General features: G+C 46.1%; 1 protein-coding gene across 2 annotated transcripts in view; it reads right to left on the bottom strand.

Moving 5' to 3' along the window:
• TPRG1 (tumor protein p63 regulated 1) overlaps positions 1–15,351 on the bottom strand; it is a 358,132-nt gene that overhangs the window by 331,308 nt on the left and 11,473 nt on the right. Inside the window, exon 5 of one of the 2 annotated variants that reach the window (XM_084990688.1) lies at positions 12,059–12,133. The exons of the other annotated variant lie outside the window; for it this stretch is intronic. The gene's annotated coding sequence lies outside the window, so the exon portion shown is untranslated. The remainder of the gene's footprint in view (positions 1–12,058; positions 12,134–15,351) is intronic. 2 annotated transcript variants of the gene reach the window in all.

Genomic DNA, 15,351 nt, shown 5'->3' with positions numbered 1-15,351 from the left:
TAAAGAAATTGGGCAAAACCACAAATCCAGCTGAGGCTGGAAACAAAGGCTTCATCCTACAGACCAGATGACCTTCTCAAGCGTTTGATACCTGTTCCCAACATCCAGCAGCTGTCTGACTGTTGAGGGGCTGAGACACACGGGAAGAGTTGGGGTAAGCCACTTCTAGTTGGGTCAGAACATTCTACAGTCCTAGAGAGGCTTGTCAAAAAGCAAGTGGTACTAGGTCCTTCTGCATTACTTTCCCTGCGAAGAGGAAGAGAAACAAATGCCTTCAGGCTGGAGAAAAGGCCAGGACTGACAGCCCCAGGGAATGGGTTAAGAAACGGCCCTGACATATTCTTCACGACAGTTCACGACAGTTACTAAGTCGACTCATTTCCTAAGTGCCAGCTACTTGGACAGATACCCTCAGGCTTATAAGTGACCACAGTACTTATCATCCAAACCAGAGCACTTCAGAGTGAAAGAGGAGGCTATTAATAATTACACCAGGGCAACAGGCATAAAGTAGGAAGGTAAACCAGGATACATGGTCACCTTAGCCTCCAGGGCTAATATCAGCAGTGAAGGGGCCCCATTCATGGAGAAATGTCCACTCCATAAGAAGGATGTAAGCATCAAGATGACATAACACAGGGCTGGCTGGTTATACTGACATTATTAAAAAGACCCAAGAGTTGAAAGAGAAAGCTATCACTTCTAGAGAGGGTAACTGGCATTTGAGCTGAGTTTTGAGGGATGCAAAGGATTTAAATGTTTGGTAGTGAGAGGTCACATAGTCTTCTGGGTGATTTACGGAAAAAAAAAAAAAAGAAGAAGAAGAAGAAGAGGAAGAAGAAAAAGAAGCCAAGGCACAGGGGCAAGGGAGCACAGGCCTCTGTGGAACATGGTGAGGAAGCAGAGTGGAACTGCTGTGGTGACAGTGGCAGGCATGGGGAGACCAGGCAAGGACAGGGCAGAAGAGTGCTGATGCCGGGCTGGCCTTGATTCTAATTGTGTGGACACCACCAAGGGTGAGATGTCCTCCTTACCTAAGTGAGGTTGCACAAATCAGCTTTCTTGGACTTGGACTTGGGGTGAGACTACCCAGATGTCCAGACTCACAGACCACAGACTGCTGCTGTTCTCACCAGGTCAACTGTCTTCCCTCCAACAGGCGAGGGAGTCTCATCATTTGAGGAACTGCACCACACCTCTCCTGGTTTCAGCACTTTCTCTCTCCATCCAGCCGCTGGAGAAGTGGGTTTGGAAGTTAGGGGGAAGTGTCTGTTTGGTAATCCAACAGGACTGGACAGCTTGCAGGGGGTGGATTTTAGGGGCTATCCCCTTGTGAACATTCAAACCTTTGAAGCTTCATAGTGCGACTACTTATATTCCTATTTTTCAGAAGTATACACAAGACCAGAAGAAGCTGGGACCTTGGGGCTATCAGAGGAGTCAAGAGAGGGAGACTATCTCTGTATCTGTGACGCTGAGCAGAGCTTTGCCATTTGTGAGTGACATTCACATTTGGGCCTCACAAATTTTGCAAGACAGGTCAGTAAGGTGTTATTGTGGCCAGCAATTGACATAGAAGGGAATTAAGGAGCAGACAAATGGATGACTCATCCAAGGTCACACAGCAAATGACAGAGCTCAAGTCTCCTGGAGCCCCGCCATGTACACAGGCGGCAACCACACAGCCTGCCCTCAGAAAGGCAATGAGGAGAGGAAGGAGGTGGACTGGGAGGAGAGGAGGAGGAAGGGGAAGCATCATTGGAGAAGAGGAAAGGCAAAACCCTTCATTCTAGTTGTGAGGTCTGGGATGGACCTAGAATCTTCTCCCTTAATCCTTTCCCATCTCACTCCCAGGTTTCCTCTCAGACCCAATAAAACGCGTCCGAGGCTGTGCAGTAGGGAGGCGCTGCCGGGTAATGTCTTTCCTGAGGCTCTAGCTGGGCCCCCTCGGGGAGGCCCAGCCTTTCAAAGGCTGCTTGTACACTGGGACCCGATGCAGGGGCGGCTGGAGGGCTTAGGTCAGGAGGAGGGGCCGAGTCTGCCTTTGGTGCCTAGAAATCAAAGCAGCCAACCTTGGGCTTTTTCTTCCCCTCACACTGAGGCACTTTTATTGGCGAGATGAAGGGAGGCAGAGCGGGCCTACAGTCCTCGCTTTGCTTTTGGAGGTTAATGACCCAGTTAGCAGCTCTTGGCTGCGTTTCCGACATTTTGCAGACATCAAGCCCCGCGTCTCTGCCAAGTACATTCTGTTCCCTGGAGCTCATCCAAAGCATCTCAGATTACTATGTAATGCGACAGAGGGAGAGGTGGCTGGGAGGGGCCGCAGGGAGGGCGGGGGAGCGAGCAGGAGCCCGGAGGGCGGGGCGCCGAAGCGCTGGGGCGGGGTGAGGGGGATGCCACCCCACATATAGCTGCCCTCCTGGACACGCAGCCCCAAGGTGCTTATTTGCTGCACTGGAGGGACCCCAAAGTGAGGCTGCGGAGGCCCCCGGCGTCCAGGCAATAAGAGAAAGAATCCTCCGACTGAGGGCCAAGCTCCCAACCCAGGGCGGGGCTGAGGTAGGGGCCGCTGGAGACACCCGGCTGGAAGGAAGGGGAGCGGACGAAGGGGAGGGGCTAAGGGGATAGGCCCCGCCCCTAGGCCCGTCCCCCTGTAGCGCCAGCTGCAGCCGCAGCCTGTGCTCTAATTATAGACGTGAATGGAAAGCGGTAGCTTTTGAATGATCGTGTTGCTCCGGCTGCCTTTGGAGGCTGAGGAGCAGGTGCTGCCCCGCTAGATACAAAGTGATTCATTTAAAAGCCCTCTGTCACGCATGCACGCTCACCGACGTACACGAATCCTCTGGCTCTCTCTCGCACCATCGCCAGGCAGTGGTTCCAGAATTGATTTAGGAGACCCGGACCCTAGGGAATGGGACAGTGCCTGGAAGTCTTTTTCTTTCTCTTTCTCCATCCTTAGAAAACTCCCCATGGCTGAAAAGAACCTCAGGCCTTTTCAAGCTGTGGGAAAGTAGCATTTTGTTTTACAGATGGAGAAACTGAGGTTGCGAGAGAAACTGGGATGTATTTCTGGGCCACAGGATGTGTCAGTGCAGACAGCCCAGCTTCCTGATGGCCTCTCTCTTTCCCTCATCAGGTTGGAACTTCACTTCAGTGACATCCATTTCCAGGCATGGAGGCTTTGTACATGTGCTTCCCCCTCCTTTCCCGGTTCAGCTCCTCCCCCTTCCTACCCCGCGCCCCCATCCACTCCCACACAGACAAATTGCTAGTGCCAGCTAATTCTCAATGGTAGGTTTAATAGTTTTGGGCCTGGAAACGGAGCAACGTAAAAAACCATGCTCATTTTCCCATCAGTTAGATGTGAGTCAACCAATGTGCCCTTCCTCAGCATAACGGGGTAGGGAGGAACTCCCCAGGAGGCAAAGCCTACACTTGTCTTCCTCAGCATCTCAGGAACCCCTAGCACCCACAGTGAGCCCAGTGCTCTCATGAGCATCGTGACCTAATCCAGGCCACACAAGTGCAATAGAAAGTCACATGTCCATATCACAGAGTCTCTGCAGAAATGGAGTAGAAGCAACTTGCTCACAGTCATCTGCTGGTGAGTGGCAAGCTGGGAGCCAAATCCAGGACTGACACCCCTTTCCTGGGTTCTGTTCAGTACTCATGCTATGGTCTACACTGGGGAGCAAGGATCCACCTGGTCATGGAAGGGGGTCACTCACAGTGTCCTGGGTTTCTCTAAGCTGGCTGCTAGCCTCCTCCCCCCACAATCTTGAGTCACTGCTACCTTATTCTCTCCTCCATCCTAGTCCACAGCATGCAACGAGGCACAAATGGCTACTGCCTTTCTAGGGCCAGAAGTCTTCAAGCCCTCTCACTGCTCCTGACTCTCAAAACAATGCCAGTCTCACTCACTTCTGGGACTTGGCCTAGCCCCTTACCTTGGCTGACCATTCTGGATTTAACTCTTTGCCTATGTCTCCCCTGTGCCCTCCAAATTTCTACCAGATGGATGAATAAAGAAGTGGCAACCAGTACCATGCTGAAAAAAAGAGAGAGAGAAAGAAGGTGTGAAAGACATTTTCATTGTTTTTTTTTTTTAATTTTTTAATTTGCCTCTTGGAAGCAAAGTCTTAGAACCCATAAAGCCCCACCTTGCTCAACACATACCAGGTCCAGCCCAACACACTGTGCAGAGCAGCCCCACAGATGTTAAAGCATCATAAACCTTTCACATGGCTGTGGAAATTTCTCTAAACCTAGTCTGGCCCTAGTCCTGAAACTTGAGAGGTTCTTGAGAGGTTCAAGAACGTGAGCTTTGCAAGTACAAGCTCTGCCCTGATCAGGTGTACAATATTGATAAGTTGCTTAATCTCTCTAGTTCTCCATTTTCTCATCTCTAAAATGGGCGTGATTATACTTCATAGAGGTGGTACCGAGCAGTGCTGGCAGTGCCGAGCTCGGAAAGGAGGGGATACTCCTTGTAAATGGTTGTCTCTACAACCTCTACTTTGCTTGGAACTCACCTTCAGCTACAGGATTTGGACAAGTCTTCTAACCTCCACATGCTTCAATTTCCTCATGTATAAGATGAGGATAATAAGAGTACCTCTCCTAGAGTGTTGCATGAATTAAATGAATTAATACATGTAGAGAGCTGGAAATACTGCTCGGCACACAGTAAGTGGCAGTATAGATGCCTATCCTTTTTTATTGGAACTTGATGAGAACTGAATGATGTAATATACGGAAAGTCCCTATACGGGTCAGCACCCAGTAATAATAATAACTATTTTTTTCCTCATCTGTAAAATGAGATTATGATTACTCCTCTCACACAGGGTTGTTCTGAGGACTTACTTCCATGATATATATGAATACTCCTTGTAAAACTATAGAGGACTGTTCACATGCTTTATTATTAACTTTATTATTGGGGCACTTATTCAATACATATTGTGTGTTAACTGCACCTCCTGTTTGAGACTCAGAGATAAGTAATGTCCATGCATTCAAAGTGGGGCTACGTAGGCAATGCCTAGGATGGGTCTAACTATATCACACCAGGCAGAGGCCCATGAGCTCTCTGATTAGCACAATAAACCAAATGTCATGAGGCAGCAGGAAAGGAGGGCAAGCAGATACTGTGAGGCAGAAAGAGGAGTTCAGGAATGGCTGCTTCAAGGATACAGGAGCATAAACAGAATCTGGATGAATGAGTGGGTGTTGGCCAGGTGCTGACAGAGGTAAGTGAAAGATATTCCTGGTAAAGGGATCAGGAAGAGCAAAAGCACCAAAGCAGGGACAGAAAGGAGGTATTTTGGAGACATCCTCCCCCCTCCCCAGGCATGCAGAAGACATAGCCTGACAGAGAAGGGCCGGGGAGAGCAGCAGACCAGGCAGTAAAGTCCCAGGAGCCTAGGAGGGCCCTGAGATCCCCACTGATGACACGGAGGGAAGATGCGCTGGGGACAGTCTATGGATAATGATTCACTGTCTAACTGAAGAATCCCATGTAGTGGAAGTACAGACGGCATGAAGGAATGCTTTTCCAGGGCCAGAGCTGAAATAGCGGGAACTGGGGTGATTTCATAGCTCCTCCAGAGCACCTCTCAGATTTCATAATTGTATATTTCCATTTGTGTTTCCTTCTTTCCTTTGACATGGAAGCTCCCTGAGAGACAAGAATAAGTCTTTCCTTTCTCATTTATCCCCAGTGTCTGCCACAGTGACTGACGCAGAGTAGGAGCGCAATAGCGACTCTGGGAGCAAATGAATGCTCCCTCAATTCTAAGGCAGAAAGGACCACCCAAGTGGTCCAAAAGCAGTCAAAGGATTCTCCATGGTTTTTCCTCTTTTCCTTCAGCAAACAAGTGTCCTCAGGGTAATTGAAAGGAGTTAAAAATTCACTGAACAGGAAAGCAGTAATTGTGTCATGATCCTTCAAATATGTCTATTTTTAGAAAATAAAGTCAGAAAGAACTGGGAAGAAAGGGGAAAGAAGAAACCTGGAGCAGAAACAAAATTCCTCCTATAATTCTCTCTCTCTTAATTACTTAGCTTAATTAGCTATCTTCTATTTTTAGTTCACTCTTCCTAAAAAATAAAAATAAAAAAGAAGAGAGGGAAGAAAGAGAGAAGAAAGAAGTTACCCAAGGAAGCTATGAGTGTGAGCAACTGGTTTTGTTGTCTTCTAAAACCCTCTAGGACCTGGATCAACTCAACCTGGGCCTTCCCAACTCAACTTGGGAAGCAGAAAAGAAATCCAACTGGTTTCAGTCATTAAGGATTTGGGACAAGCACCTGGCTAATAGAAGCTCTGCCTAATTTCTTACCTTAGCTTTCTTTAAAGAATCAATGTCATTGCCCTTCTTCCTCTCTCTTGGGATGGCAATTTGGTGTTGTGTTTCCTGAGGCACAGAAGGCTGGAAGTAGAAGAAACAGAACCTAGAGGTGATCTGGTTCAGTCCCTTTATGATATAAATGAGAAACCAAAGAAAGAGAGAGGCAATGAATTGTTCAAGTTCACCTAGCTTGTTTGTGATGATGAACAGGACCCAAGACTTCAAATTTCGAACTGAGTGCTCTTTCCATACTTCATGATACCCCCTTTAATGAAGGGACATTCATATGATAACATAGAACACTCATATTTCCCTGGGAGGGGGGAAAAAAGTAGCCCTGAGAGAAGCAGACCAGGTTTGAATCCCAGTTCTACTATACACTAGCTGTGTAGCCTGAGGCAAGAAAGTTTAGGCAGATCTTCTACAGTAACAATAGCCACCACTGCTGGGCATCTATCTTGTGCAAAACTCAGAAAAGTTGTTTTGTTTTGTTTTGTTTAAAAAGGCAGTATAAATTTGAAGCCAAATCTGTCTTACTCTGAACCCCATACTTTTTCCATTGTACTACACTGCTTCTCTATGCTTCAGATTTCTCATCTATAAAATATGGGACATTTTTAAGAATAAATGAGATAAAAAGTGGATTCGAGGTACAATGGATGCTCTCTAATCAGCAGAGATTATTATTTTAAACAACATATCTTGCATATTTGTTATACCTGAGGTCTTAGCATTTTGATTAGATTACTCAAGAATGTTAGCTACTATCAATTCACCATCACCATACTCATCAGCTTTCACCCTCGGCTTTCCCCTGATGTGTCCTCTCAAGGGATTGGGCTCAAACATGAAAGATCTAAGAAGAACAGGTAGGGAAGGATGGGACCCGAGCCTGCCTACTGGTGCTGGAATGCTGAGCAGACAGGTCAGGTCTGGTAACAGAGCTCCATCCATTCACAGACCAGGCAACTGGGAATCCATGGCAGATATTCTTCAGTCCAGAGTGCAGGGATTTTGAGATGGGCAAAGCCAAAGGCAGACAGATCACAGTTTCAGAAAGGCCAAATCATAGGAGCAAGGTCCAAGCTACCATTTCTGGCAAAAGCCAGACAAGACATTAGCTAGGAGGAAATAAGGAGGTGGAGGGAAGATCTCCAGACAAAGAGCATAAGAACCAAGATTAAACAAAATCCAGTTGGAAGGAATAGAGATTAAAATGGACCTGGAGTTCCCGTCGTGGCGCAGTGGTTAACGAATCCGACTAGGAACCATGAGGTTGCGGGTTCGGTCCCTGCCCTTGCTCAGTGGGTTAATGATCCGGCGTTGCCGTGAGCTGTGGTGTAGGTTGCAGACGCGGCTCGAATCCCGCGTTGCTGTGGCTCTGGCGTAGGCCGGTGGCTACAGCTCCGATTCAACCCCTAGCCTGGGAACCTCCATATGCCGAGGGAGCAGCCCAAGAAATAGCAACAATAACAACAACAACCAAAAAGACAAAAGACAAAAAAAAAAAAAAAAAAATGGACCTAAGGCTTCTGAACATGACAGATGAGTCTTTTTTCCCTCTGATTGTAAAAATTAATTAAAAAAAAAACATGATATTATCTTGGCCATAAACAGTGGACTCATTCGTTTGGAGTGAAAGTACCAAAACATGCGTGGGAATGATATCTACCAAATTCAAATAGTGTTTTCCTTGGTAGAGAATAGGAGGAAAAGGAGGGATGAAGAGGGAATGGAAAGTGGGGGCTTTAACTATGTGTGTTACATTTGGTTTTTCGGGTTTTTTTTTTTTTTTTGAGAAAAATGAGATCTGAAGCAAGTATGGCAAAATGTTAGCATCTGTTAATTCTTATGGTAAGGACATGACATCTGTCATATCTTTTCTGAATGGTTACATATTTAATAAATTAAAATAAAATATAAATAAATAAGTATATTTAAACTCTAATAAATTATATTACTATTAATATGTAATCATTATAGAAAATCTGGAGATCTTATGAATAACAATGTAGGAAGGTAAGGCGTTTTAAAATTAAGATGTTGGCTAGCTGATGTGATATTTCTCAGGTAAAACAATAGGTCTAAATCTATTTAGATTGTATATGATGTCCATGGTAGGTTTACATACTGACAGTCTGTATATGTGTTAGGAAGAAGGTTTCGGGATTCTTCAAAACATACTATCTGGCCAACCATTCCAGAAATGTACAAACAGGGATTCCATTGATCCCCTGGCTGCCCTGAATGGGCATATGACTGAACCTGTGGCATATGGAAATTCCCGGTCTAGGGGTCCAATCAGAGCTGCAGCTGCCAGCCTACGCCACAGCCACAGCAACACTGGATCCAAGCTGTGTCTGCAACCTAACACCACAGCTCACAGCAATGCCAGACCATTAACTCAGGGATCGAACCCACATCCTCATGGTTACTAGTCAGGTTCGTTACCGCTGAGCCATAATGGGAACTCCCCAGAAAGTCCCATTTTAAGATAAGAACCAAGATCTTATACTCTCATATGGAAAGAAAATCTGAACAGATTTCTAGACCATCAAAGCTAATGTTACAAACTTTATAAACTAGAATTCATGAATGGAAACCCAGCCAGACATAGAAGAACAGAAGAATACCATCAAGCACTGGATCTGATTGACATTTATAGAACAGTCTGCCCAACAAGAGTAGAATACACATCTTCAAGTGCACATGGAACATTCAGCAAGGCAGACAACATCCTGGGTCATACACCTTCTGGAAGTCTCCCATGAAACAGAGCCCTTCAGACTCAGAAACAAGTTTCATTTCAAATATAATCGATGGACCATCTGGAGTCTCGGACTACAGCATGACAGAAGAACAAGCAGAATTGCCTCTCAATGGGCAACACTCATCAGTAAGAGCTGACTGCCAAGCCATTTGGGAGGAGACAGATGAGCTATAAAATACAGACACAAGGGCCCAGAGCAGAGCAGTCTGGGGCCATCCAGTTCTGGGACAAAGTCTAACAAGCCCAGAAGCGCCTGGGGCCCTCCTGAACTGGTACCCTCAGTGGTTTAGTAGAAAGAGGATGGGAGTCAGCTGAAGAGGGTTTGGGCCTGGCTCTGCCGCTAACCCACAGGACGCTATGGGCTGGTCCCTTTCACTTCTCCTTTCTGGGAACTAGCTTCCTTTTTGGCAAAATGGAGTCACTAGAATCTAGTGACTAGGTCTCCAAAACAATTTCCACATCTACCTCTTTGTGACTCCTTTTGTGTTCATCTTAATTCCCCTGGGTCTTCGAGAAAAGGATGAATAATTCTTGGTGATTTTCGTGTTGGAAGACAGGAAGGAGTGTGAGACCTCGGGGGCTGTGTTTGCTCTCAGGCACTGGCTTATTCCTCTCCACCAGCATGGGCATGGTCAGAAGCATCCCAAAGGGTTCCACAAGGACATATTTATACACAGCTTCCAGAAAGCAGGAAAATGGTAAAAACAAGCCTTGCAAGAGAAGCTCTCTGTATACCAGACAATTTAATTCTGAACAATGGACCACATGAGGGTGTATAAATAACTAATTATGCTGGACAACATGAACTGCTTTGGGGGATGATTGCAAAATTGGGGAGGAAGGAAATGTGATGGGTATTTATATATTTGGGCTCCAGTCAAAGATTTCATATTCACTCTTAAGCAATTTGACTTGCAAAATTAGCTCAGACTAGAACACGGTCAAATGACTGGAAACCAGCAGCAAGTCCACTATCAAAGGGGGTTGTTTGTGCCCAAGCCTCCAGGAGACTGGAAAGGAGGGCTGAGTATGTGCCCCAGCAGTCTCTGCAGGATGTTCCGTGAAAGATGCCCTGGTCTCCAATGACCTTGAGGAATGGAGACTGTTTGGAGGCATTTATAATAAGTAGTTTCGATGGGAAGTCAAGCTCATCTTGCTGTCACACAAGCATGTATTCCTGGATGCTCAGTTCCACATTTTCCCTGAGTCTCTACCTTGTGATCAGTACTCTGCCAAGTCCTGGAGATACAGAGTCTATTTCTGTAAGAGGCCCTGGGATACCTCACTCACCACTGTACCTCAAGTGCCTACAAAGGCCTCTGGTCCCTGTATCCTAGATGTGCAGAAATACTTGTTGGATCAATGAGTTGTTGCATGAAATGAGTAGTACATAGCCCTTTCCCAAGCAGAATCCTCTGTCTAGCAGATGACATAAAACTGGACAGTGCTCTTTAAAACAGAGCAGGTGTCAATACGTGTGATCATGGAGATATCAAGGGCTCTGTGAGTACAGAGGAGACAGAACAGTCAAATCCAACCTGAAGGACTGGCAAGGCTCTTTCCTTCCTGGCGCAGGGTCCTCGCACACCCATTTCCCCACTGATGATACTCCCTGCTACATTCTCTTCGTCATCATGACATCACTTCCAGATTTGAGCAAGACCTTGAAAAAGATTCGGACAAAGAGAGATTTTGGAAAAGAGAATTCCAGGATGGAGCGGCATGATTAGAAGCCAGGAAGGGGGAAAGTGTAGGTGAGAGTGACTGAAATGATAGCGAGGGGCAGAGCAGTGTTCCCCACAAGTGACTCACTAAAGGAAGGGCGGTGGGAACCATTATTGGGTTTAGGGGAAGAAAAATAAAATAAGCAGAGCCAGAACATAACAAAAACGGCTCAAGAAGCTCTCTGAAGAATTAACTGGTGGAACAAGAAACTGGAGAGCAAAGAGATAATTAGCAAGCTGCTAAAGGCCTCTGTGGAGAAGGAGATGGGGGCCTGACGAGGGTGGCTCTGGTAGGAATGAAAAGATCAGAGATGGGGCTGCAGAATGATTGAAAGGAATTGTAGGTGAGGAGGCAGGAGAAGGAGAACTGAGCAAGAACCCTCAGGTTTCTACCAGGGGAGACAGGCTGAAGGGAAGTGGAGCTGTGAGCAGAGATTATAAAGACAGCAAAAGGAGGAGGAGTTTGGGGATGAAGTAAGAGAGTTTGATGGGGCATTGGTATTGGAGGTGCTGAGGAGCCATCAATGGGAACGACCCAGCAGAAAAAGAATATCAGGACTGAGAGGTGCCTTTAGGTGGCACCTGCCCAGAGTGGGTACCAGAATTAGTAAGACTTAGATGAAAGCCTCCTGGGACATACCCTCTTGATTTTCCCTGCACAATAGTTCAGCCTGAGCCTCGGACAGTGACCCCCAGTCCTCCAGGATGCTAGAACTCTCTTTCTGCCTCTTTCGCTGGAAACCGAATAGCAGAGACACACCTTGCTTGTCATTTGATGGTTGACGTAAATGTAGGCCTTGCTCTTGAATCCTGAAAAATCACCTGAGTTGAAGACCTTTTCAACTAGCGCTCCTTCTGCTGGGCCCTTCTCCCCAGCACATGTAACCATGCTCAGCCACCCCACATTCCAAGTACCCAAAGCTAAATTCCCTCTGACCATCTGGAGCCCTGCATTCTGATGAAGGAAATGATGGACTTGGGAAAAAAAAGAAAAAAGAAAAAAAAAAAAAACCCACACAGAGTTAGAAAAAATTCTCCTCCTGGGAGAAACTTTAGCTTTGACAGACAGAATGATTACACTCCTAGGTGTTTCCAAACATAAGTAATAAGGAGACCTACCAAGTGCCAGACTGGTGTCATGGAATTTCCCAAGGTGAAGGGGACCCCACAGTAAGTCAGTCATGACAATGGACAGAGAGAACATTGTTTCTCACCAGTCTTCCAGGGTCAGGCATGGGGAGCCTGAGGCCAGATCAATGCAGACACGCTCAGCTCTCAAGGAGTTTTTCCTTGAAAGAGAAACACAAAGGCAGGATGAGAAGTCCCCCAGCTGCTTCCTCTAGGAGACCTGCTGTGGCAGAAGTCGCCCCTCACGGATCTGCCAAGAAGGAAGCTTTGAAACGACTACTGGCAAGGACACGGGGTCAGAAGTTCCTAGAATTACTTCCTACTCGAATCAAAGAAGCACAGGGAGAGAAGGGGGTTGGCTGTCAGAGGGGATTGATTCTGAACCCTAGTCCACACTCCCACCCCCCTGGAGAGTTTGACCACCTCTGGAGGTGCAAGGGGATCCTGTCCAGAGGCTGACAGTCAGTGCAAGCCACATGTTCTTTTTAAGGCCCCAAAGCATTCAGCTAGAACCTTTCAATGGGAAAAAAGATATTACTCCCTAGGGCAGATCCATGGCTAAGGGAGGCCCATCATTTTCATCTCAATTTCTAAATTATTTCCTTTGTCTTTGATGTTGATATTCTTTTGTTTACCATGGGAAGCAGCAAATTTGGATAGAAAAAGCCCCAAGTTCAAAATACACTCTGCTGCTTGCAGGCCTCCTAGCCTCCCTGGGCCTCTGTTTCAAGTGTCTGATGCCCCTTGCCCGAGTTCTCAGGCTGTTCTAAGGAATATAGATAATATGTGCACAGGGAGAATGGTTTGGTGCTCTTGGACTCTCTACCCAGCAGAGGCTGTAATCATGCACTGACTAAATCTGTCCAGTGGATTTTCTTCTACCACACCTGCTGCTCCTTGTCCCCTGAGGTCACTGGCCTTCTCCAGGTATTTTCTCAATGTTTCTGTCCCCGTGGAATGGACACGTCTATGGAGCGTGGAGCTCCTCAGCATCTCCAGTCTGTGAGAGCAGCTTCCACTCCTTGTGTCAGAAGCAGTAAGATAGGCAAAGAAAGCAGCCTGATTCCCACCATTAATATAACCCACAGCGAGGCATAGCCAAGCTGATCTGAGAACACTGCATCAGCAACCTTGCCTGGAACATTCTCAGATAAAGGGATTTTATTCTAATGGGTGGAAACTTGGAGCCAGATCATCCTGGGTTCTATTCTAAAGGAGCCACTTCAGACTGTTGACTCTGAGGGCACCTAACTTCTCACAATGTCCTTTTCCATATAGTATAGTTATTAATAATAATCATAACCAATGAAAAGAGTTATCAGTATTCAATTAAATGAGGTAACAACTATGAAAGTGTCTGTGGCATAATAAGTCTCCGAATATATAGGTTTCCTTCCTTCCTTATGGGGCCAGAGAAACGTAGTAACATTAATAATAGGAAAAGCTGATGTTTTTATAGCATTTGTGAGGTAGAAAACACTGTGCTAGAAGGCTTCCTTAGACTGACTCACTTAGTTTTCCCAACGGTATTCCTCCTCATGTGATCAATGGGTGACCTCAATGAGATGGAGCACATCCCTGAGACCAAGTGGCTCGCAGGAGCAGAAGCAGGGTTTAAGGCAAGTAGCCTCCACTCAAAGCATCGTGCGGACCCACCAGCTCTAGTGTGTCTCATGATTATGGATAGTAACCCACAAGGGGCCTATCTGCCTTGTTCTAAGATTTGATACATAGGCTTTTCCCCTCTCATTAATATGGAACGGCTTTCTAGAAAATATATATCCTAGTTAGGTTTTTTTAATATCACAAAAAAATTTCCTGTCATTTATAATGACTCAGCTTCTGACAAGCTTGTTAACTGAATGTTATTTTTTCCCCCACCTAAGTCTCCTTTGCAAAGTTCACACGCATCATGCAGTTATTTATGGTTTGAGGAAGAGCATCCTATATGCAAACTGAAGAATGTTTATTAAAGTTAGAATTAACAGTGATTGATTTGATTTCACTGATGAGGTAATTGGGGAAATGAACAGGTAATTTGGTATTTACACAAGAAGGTCAGGAGTGGTTTCTGGGAGGGGCCAGGCAGATCCATTCCAGAAGCCTTTGCTCAGTCTTGCCTCCTGTAAAACCGCCCCACTCTGGAGCAGGACAGGAAAACACCATCTCTATGTCTGCTTCTGGTTGATTCACTTTTCTCACTGTGATGTGACCTACTCTGACACCTTGAAAGGCACTGTGGTCTGCAGAATAAAACCAAACCTCAGCTGGACCTCAAGGGTCCTTCACTCTGTCCAGTCTGGTCCTTCTCCAAACTGCTTCTTGAATACCCTCTCCTACCACACTTCAGCCCCTCAGACCCTGCTCCTCCCAGCCACGCACTGAGCCCTCCTGCCCCCGGGTCTTTGCACAGGCGGGCACTTCCCCTTCTACTCTGCCAATGTTCTGGGAAATTTTCAAGACCGTTTAAACTGCGCCTTCCCCACATGTATGTATGTCTCAGATACCCCCAATTCAGAATTAATTTTTCTTGTGTGTGTTTCCCACTGCGCAAAACTTTGCTGCCATTTTAACATTGATCGCTGACCATCTAGAGTTAAATTGTGTGTGTGTGTGTGTGTGTGTGTGCGTGCGCGCACACACGTGTCTGCTCCTTCCACCAGAGTGAGCCCTTAACTCTCAGGGTAAAGGTCACATTCATCTCTAATCACCCTCCCAGTCCTTCACCGACACAATTCTTTGCGAAAGGCAGCTTTCATTAAAATTCAGTTTACTTGAATGGACTTCTCACGCAGCAGAGTGAAATCACTTTGTGCCTATGCTTGAGATGAGAGCCCACCCTCAAAGGCTAAACCTGCAGATGAACTTAAACACAGTGACTGTGGGACCGTTTTAGCCATCAATCTCTGAGAGCCAGAGGGAACATCTGGAGATTGCCTTAATGAAAGGAGTCATGCCACCAGCACACTTGATTGTGATTTCTCTTATTATCCAGAGGATGAATAAGAATCACTATCATGATAAATCAGTGGCAGGAGTCATTGACTTATGGAAAGGAAAATTAATGATGCACCATCAAACTATATTTATAGAATCTTATGCAGGCATTCTTTGCACACATTCTCTAATAATAAGGATCCATGCTATAGCACTTTACAGTGGTACATCAGGGCATGATTTCATCCCATACCAAGAACAAACAAGAAGTAACTATACTAGTAAGCAGATGATTTAAGAGTTGTGGGGGTAATCACAGTCACAACCAGAGCAACGATGGTTAGAAGTTGTTGCCTCTGAGTAAAAGGACTCACACTGGGAAGGGCATGGATCAAGAGCCTATTGCCCTTATATATCACATGCCTCTGGAGTATTTGCCTTT

This window comes from Sus scrofa, chromosome 13, assembly GCF_054392235.1.
Source record: "Sus scrofa isolate SSC_HxYL_T2T_F1_AM1 chromosome 13, Sscrofa_HxYL_maternal_Yorkshire_Landrace_v2.0, whole genome shotgun sequence".
NCBI lineage: Eukaryota > Metazoa > Chordata > Mammalia > Artiodactyla > Suidae > Sus > Sus scrofa.
Note: the sequence above shows the minus strand (reverse complement) of the source record. Positions and strands in the feature narration are given on the sequence as shown.